This window comes from Aquila chrysaetos, chromosome 1 (assembly GCF_900496995.4).
Source record: "Aquila chrysaetos chrysaetos chromosome 1, bAquChr1.4, whole genome shotgun sequence".
NCBI classification, from domain to species: domain Eukaryota; kingdom Metazoa; phylum Chordata; class Aves; order Accipitriformes; family Accipitridae; genus Aquila; species Aquila chrysaetos.
In genome coordinates this window covers 38,190,583-38,198,252 of record NC_044004.1, presented here as the reverse complement: position 1 = coordinate 38,198,252, position 7,670 = coordinate 38,190,583, and positions in this window count along the sequence as shown.

Here is a 7,670-nt window from a genome sequence, read left to right as displayed (position 1 = left end):
AGGTGAAGCTGGTTAAGTTTTTGAAAACAACAACAGGCTCTCTTCAGTAATCATGGAAGATATTTGTCTTACTTGGATTTCTAAAGTCTGCTTTAAGCTAAAAGTCAGAATAGTCACTAGTTCCCTGTTCAAGATTGTAATCCTCCTATTTGCAAATTATTTAAACCAGCATGGGGTAATATTAAAACATGGAAATATTCCTCCTGCCACAGTTATTAAGAGAAAAAAAATAGTATCCAACTAAAATAATCTCAAGGAGTTAATAACAGGTCTAACGTCTTAACATGATCTTTTCTGAAATGAATACTTTATTAAAGGGCCAGCTATAACCACTTCACCTGTTGAAAGAGAACTGTATTTTGCAGAGCTGAACAAGTAGGTCACTAAATTACAGAACATTTGCAAAGCCTAAGGTTATTTGTTTCCATAAGACTTGAGGCCAGCTCCAGTCTGAAAAACAGTTTTTCTACTAGCAGCTGAGGAGATACGCACATGCTCTGGTTCTCTGAAGGTCAAGGAGCTGCGAAGGCCTCCTGCCTGCCTGGCTGACCATCCCCACTGTGTAGGGCTCCTGGCCCACACTGGCAGAAAACAGTAGGTGCAGCTATAGGCATTCTGTCCACAAGTTGCATGCAACTTGCCTGGCCAGCCAGGCAGGCAGGAAAGGTGTTCACGCACGCTAATTCAGTGTAGAAACACATTGCATTCCGTACTCTGACTAACTGGCTTTCCTCTCCTTGTAAACATAGTAGGATTACCTGTGCACAAGAGGAAAACTTTTACTTTACTCATATGTGTTGTTTGTCCACTTTCCCAGTTTTCTGGCAATCTCTGTGCCTTTTTCTGGTATTTGGGAAGAGGGATTGCAAAGTGCACTGGGGCTTGTGGAGACGAATAGGGAGGAGGAGGAGAACAAGTTGCTTGTAAGGAGGAAGGTGAGAAGGAAGATGTAGAAATCAATATAGTATTACAGTAAAGGAGAGAGCAAGGGTACTGCAACAGTAAGACAGGAGCTGGATGACTGAACGCCTGAATACTATAGACTAGTGTCAACTATTTTGTGAAAAGTGTTCCATTTGACAATGGAAATTCTGTCTTCATGGAAACTCATTTTTGAAGAGGGAATAGACTATTTTCATCAGCACTTTGGAAATGTTCCCTCTCCATTTGTGTTCTAATTGCATCTAGTAGTTGTTTGTACTGCCAAGATACTGCACTGTTCAAATTGACATGAATCTGTGCAGAAATCTGGAACTGTTCATTTGGTCTCCAATGGGAAGAAACCTTGGCAGCACTGTATGCTGTACTTAATTATATAAAATCTGTGGGTTCTTTTTACTATTTATACTATTTTTATGCTCTGTCACTGTCTCTGAGAACTTTTAAATATTGAAGTATTGCCACAGACATACAGCGTAACTCTAAGCAAGTAATTTTTATCTCATAGGGCCTTTGTCTTTCATCTGTTAAATGGGGATATTTCTACTCGCTGCTTCTTGCCATTTGTCCTTCCTGTTTTCTGTATTCAGATTTGGATTTTTAGCTCTTTGAGATAGGAACAGCAGCTAACTATAGAAAAGTGCAATATGCATAAAGTGGAGCCCTTTGTATTGTTGATACAGCTGGATGTTAACACAGTGCAAATACCTAATAATTCTTAGGCAATTTGTGATTATATAAACAGTTTTCCACAGTTCAAAATTCATGGTGTTTTATGGGTTTATTTAAGCAGAGATGAGAAGCAAACAGTGGACCTAATGTTGAAAATACTTTGGGTTTTTATTGCATCTGTGGTGATTTGAATCTCTGCATGCTATGCTGTCTGGACACCTAAAATGATTATTTTATGGTTCAGGTTATGGAGCAGCAAAAATTTCATGAGCATAATCATACTTTTAAAATGTTGTCTATGCATGGCAGGATTCTCCTAACAGCTGAGCTGGGAAGATTTCTGCCATTGAGGAATGAAATTTCTTCATCCACCTTTCTCTAAAGATATCAAAGCCAATATCTTTTTCATGTAGAAGACTTTGTGCAGTCCCAGAGGTAGGCAATTCTTAAAACCTCAGAGGTTTCTGATAAACATTCAGATAACAATAAGCTTGCTAAATTCATTTTATAATCTCATTAATCTGTGACCATCTTTCCATTTCAGTTTGGAGAATGGCTGAGTGTATCACTGTGCTGCATTGCTTAAATATTATTATCATGTTTGCTTGATTTCTTGATGTGAATAACTGTCAATATCTGTAAGGTTTCATATTTTGTACGGATTTCATATTTTGGGAAGTTCATATTTTGATCACTCAAGATTCGTAGAAGTCAGGATATGTTTTCTTGAACATTCTTTCAGTTATTAATTAAGAAAGAGTAGAAATTTTTGTAGAAATGCTTTCAGTAAACATTGTTTACCCATCTTTTGCACAAAATGAATCAGAAGTCTTATAAATCACAACTTTATTTATTACACAGCTCTTACTCATTTTCGGAGTGCTGTAAATCCTGTGTGTTGAAGATGTGCATCTGTAGCATATATTATGCCTGGAGCATGCTTCTGCTCAGTCCCAAACCCTTTTCACATCTACATTGTAGAAATATTATCCTGTCACTCAGGCAAGAACTTTAAGCAAACTCATTAGCACACCAAATTTACGCCTGCACCAACATTCATCATCTGTTTGCAATGTAGGCAAGTCCAAGCCATCTGCACACTGTAACAAGGATGTCCCACCTACACTGGTAGTGAGATTGAAAATCCAGTTCCAGACAGACAAGAAAGGACACTGCTACAAAGGAGATGTGGATTTATAGTAATGGTGAGGACAGATCAAACAGGTCTACACATATCCTGTATTGTGGCAATGTAGAAGCTGGTTGGAAAGCAGTGCGAAAAAACACTTGCAGGATTAGGGATTTCAGTCCTTGATCCAGCCGACTTGGCACAATGTTGTTTATACAGAGATAATGAGTCCTTCTGATTCTTCTTTATGCCAGACTGTTTCCTTAGCTTTTTCCTCCCTCTCCAAGAACTAATGAGACAATTCCTTCTTCATACCTGGTCCTAGAACAACCCTAACTAGTTAGAAAAGCAACCAACCATACAGAAGGTCCTGTCCAGCTCTTACAGTGTTGGGCTACAACATTCTTGGTCTATACCATCTTCAGGTGATTCAGCTGCTAAATTCTTAGCAAGTCTCTAGTGAGCTTATGCAAATTGAAATCCCCAGAGACGAGTAACTTGTCCAAATTTGTGCAGTTTTCAAAGGGTCAATGACAAAAATTCACTGGCACGCCCCTTAAGATTTCAGTTGCCTTCTTCAGAGAATGGAAGGTGTCTGACAAACCTAATTATATGTATTGCTGCTTAATGATGATGTGAAACAAGGCTGTCTATTTTGTGGGGTTTGGGGAAGGATCTTTAACAATGGGAAACTGCTAGCTTGTTAAAATGTTCTGTTCCTCAGAAGTCATTTAAGAAAATGATGGGTGAAAGTTTTGAACTAAAGAGGACCAGAACTCAGTCATTGTTCAAATAAGGTAATGCCAGATAGAATAACATATAGTTAGACCTCAAGACATGTTTTTTACCTCCAGGATATTAATGACAAGTGATGAAGATTCAGCAATCATGCATTTCCATTTACAGTACGTTCATCATTCTGAATGTGTTAAAGAAAGTGAGGGAAGGCAAATACTTATTAACTTTAATCGGTACTGCATGGCCAGACACTCTTGATTTGCGGTTCTGATTGATGTGTCTAGCTCCATTCTTAAAATAGTTTTATTCATTGGGCCTTCCTTGGCAATCAAATCTCAGAAAAGTCTTGCATGTCAGCAGTGAGAGTCTAGTAGACACTATTTCTGTGAAGTAATTACAGGATTATTTCCTTTTTTTATGATATTCTGCATCCCCTGAGTTACTCAGTACCACAAAAATGGTGTATTGTGTTGTATACATTTCAATAATGTTCTGTAGCCTTCACCTAAAATACAAAAGAAAAATTAGAAACTTATTATGGGAAACATTAGTTGAAAATATAAGAAGTGCACTTGAAGTATATTGCTCAGCAGATAGTGATACCGAGATAACAAATTAAATCAGTGAGACCTCTTCTCTGTTTAATGATTTTTCAACCCAAGTAGGGATGCTTGAAATGGTTTCTTATGTCACAGTTCTCAAAACTGACTAATTTGGGGTACCTTGATTTTGATTCTTGAGACACAAGAAGGTCTGTTATTGGAGGAAATATTAATCTCACATCACTTGAAAATTAATGCAAGCGCTTTGAGACAACCAAAAATTAGTGGCACCGAAACTTTTTAGGTGTTTTTCAGTAAGTACATGTCTATTCTATGTGCTTTGATTTAGTTTACCTGTACTTTAATACAAGAATAGTATTTACATATTGCTGTTGATGTTACCTTTAAAAGTAATTACATCTGGGACATTCTAAATACCCATTCTTATTGGTTTGTGTGCTGTTTTTAAAAATGGCTACCAAATTTCCCATAAGTGTGATGCCAGACACCATAGTCCTATATTCATCTAATTTAAAGACATGACTAGAAAGAGCCCTGGATATACCATGCACAGGCCATAAGAAGTGTTTAAAGTTCATCTTAGGAAATGGTTTGACATCAGGGACTTCTTTGGCCCACCTGAGACTCCGTTAATTTCCTGGGAAACAAGAACATCTGAAGATTGTTACTAGATAGCTAAGGAAATAAGTCAGGAAGTTTATAAATCATAACAATAATACCATTTTATTGGCATGAAGTGTTTTCCAGTTTGGAGTATTTTATCTAGGACAAGGTTCTGAGCTGGAATTGTTGCACCACACACATATTCAATTTTTCAGGTTAACTGCTTGCATGTGACATAAAGAGAAATATCTGAGCACCCCACAGTTCTTGGGAGCAGTGCTTATATGTAAGCGAGGGAGACAATTTCCATTGGCACAAATACAGACGTTTTCCATACGCACAGCTGTAGTCACTGAGTACAGGAAGAGCAAGGATAGATATAGCCAGGTCCTGCTATAAAACTGAACTGATTAACATGACAACCAATGGCCGCAGTCCTTTTCATATAAGCCAAAGATGTTCACAGGCAATTTGTGGAGAACAGTAAACTGAAAATATACATAGGATATGTGGCACTAGGAGGTTACTGAAGTTCTATAGTGTTCAGAGTTAGAACAAGTTACTGCAGAGCTTCAGTACTATATATGATCTGTCAGTCATTTTTGTATGTTATATTAACATCCATAGTGATAGTAATTATTGTAAGAACTTGTGCTTGCATATGCCACGTATAAACTGTGCTGGGGAAAAGACTCTTAAGAAAAAGTGTGCTAGGCTAAAAAAAGAAGTGAGAGAGAAAGAGACTATTTCAATTCAGGACATCAATTAACACTGATTTGCACTGGAGTGCATTTGAAAGTACATGCAATATTCACATGCCAAATGAATTCATTAAAGACCAGTGTGATTACAGTGAATGTCAAATGAATTAATAACAATGGGACCTTTAAGTGTTACCATTAATTTCACAGTGTGTTGCTGTTTTATACTTATGGGCTCTGAAGCTAAATGACACTCTACAGTTGCCCTAGTAGATTAATTGTGCATTAATAATCTATGGGTGGGCCAGCAATCTGGTGGGCACTTACATTTCATTGACACTTGGATACTAAAGATCATCTTCATTTCCAGTTTTCAGTCAGGAAAGTTATTTTACCTTTAAAATAGGCTCGCTCCATTCCTTCTATCTTTGATTAGAGTTCTTAAAGCAGCATTAAGTTTTTGTATTCTAGGTCCACATTCAAAGTTAAGTTTGATTAAAGAATTAAACCCTTCTTTGTTTTTTCTGTATATAGCGCTCTATCTGGGAAATATGCCAGTGATTTCTGCTTGCTTGTATACATTCTGGTCTGTTCAGGGCATTTATTTTGCTGCCTAGTATTTAAGAAATTATCTCTGCAGGTCTGACTTCAGTTTACCACAGTAAAAGGAAACTTCAGTTTTCCTTTTTTTTTTTTTTTTTTTTTTTTTTTTGTTATGGTATTTAGATCTGTTAACTTTGGGAGGCTATCATTGTTAGAAATATATGCTTTCATTCAGAGCTCAGAAAGTGCATACCAGTTTATTTTCCCAATATTTTTATATGCCCTGCCTTGAGAGCTCAACTTAAGTGAGAAGTGAAAAACAGAAACCTTTTTTCCACAGATTATTAACTAATTAGTTGCATACTTTTATTCCCAAGTATTGCACTTTTGTTAAAAATATTATCTAGCACATGCACACACATATATGAGTTCTTAGTGTAGAAGAACTGATTTTATTATCATTAGGCCTTTACATTTTGAAAAAAATCTTTAATTGACAAATTATTCTGTCTTGTTTTCTTCAATGACACACTAATATTGTAAGCTGTTGCAAGCAAGTAGACCCCAGGAGCCACGTGGAGATCCATTGAAATTAAACATTTGACAGTCTAAGTCAAGATTTGGAAAGAGAGACAGAGGCAGAGACAGAAAGTGAAATTTTGTTACATCCAGAAGTTCTGAAGAAAAGTGTGCTTGACCAAAATTTTGTCTCATTTTTCAAATTAAATTACTTCTTCCAATATAAGATATTATCCTTCTTTACAAACCTTGCCTATTTTAAAGTTCTAGATCGTCATTCCTGCAATAAAACTAAATACTACAGCATTTGAATCTGGACAGTTTGCAAAACAGTTGTGTAGGCACATGTTGCTACATACCTGATGCATCGCTCTTTCTCAGAGAGATAGAAATATAAACATATAGACAACCTGATTGTCATATGGGGAAGGGGAAAAATATAAAACTAAAGCAATCTAACCTCGGTTATTTTTTTAGGGATTTTTTTGGTTTGCTTGCTTGCTTGTTTGTTTCTTAAGCCAAAAGAAAGTTAATTGATCTCAGACCTACTTAGGAATCAGATATGTGCATGCAAAAATTCATACTATTGGACATGACCCTTGTACAGATTCTAAAAACTCTTTGGGATACTCTTGTACAAAGGCAATTTAATCAGTCAATAATTCAGGTTTAAAAACTAGAATGGCATGTTCCCACTTCATTTGTACATTTGTAAACAAGCCATTGTATGCTACAAGTGATTTAAATGAAACAGTAGTGAGTATTATAGTAGTCTTCATGAAAATTTATTATAACTAATTAAACTGCCAATAAGCCTGTCATGGTTTAACCCCAGCCAGCAACTAAGCACCATGCAGCCGCTCACTCACTCCCCCCCCACCCAGTGGGATGGGGGAGAAAATCGGGAAAAGAAGTAAAACTTGTGGGTTGAGATAAGAACAGTTTAATAGAACAGAAAAGAAGAAACTAATAATGATAATGATAACACTAATAAAATGACAGCAGTAATAATAAAAGGATTGGAATATACAAATGATGCACAGTGCAGTTGCTTACCACCCACCGATCGATGCCCAGTTAATCCCCGAGCGGCAATCCCCCCACTCCCACTCCCCCCAGTTTATATACTAGATGTGACGTCCCATGGTACGGAATACCGCGTTGGCCACTTTGGGTCAGCTGCCCTGGCTGTGTCCTGTGCCAGCTTCTTGTGCCCCTCCAGCTTTCTCGCTGGCTGGGCATGAGAAGCTGAAAAATCCTTGA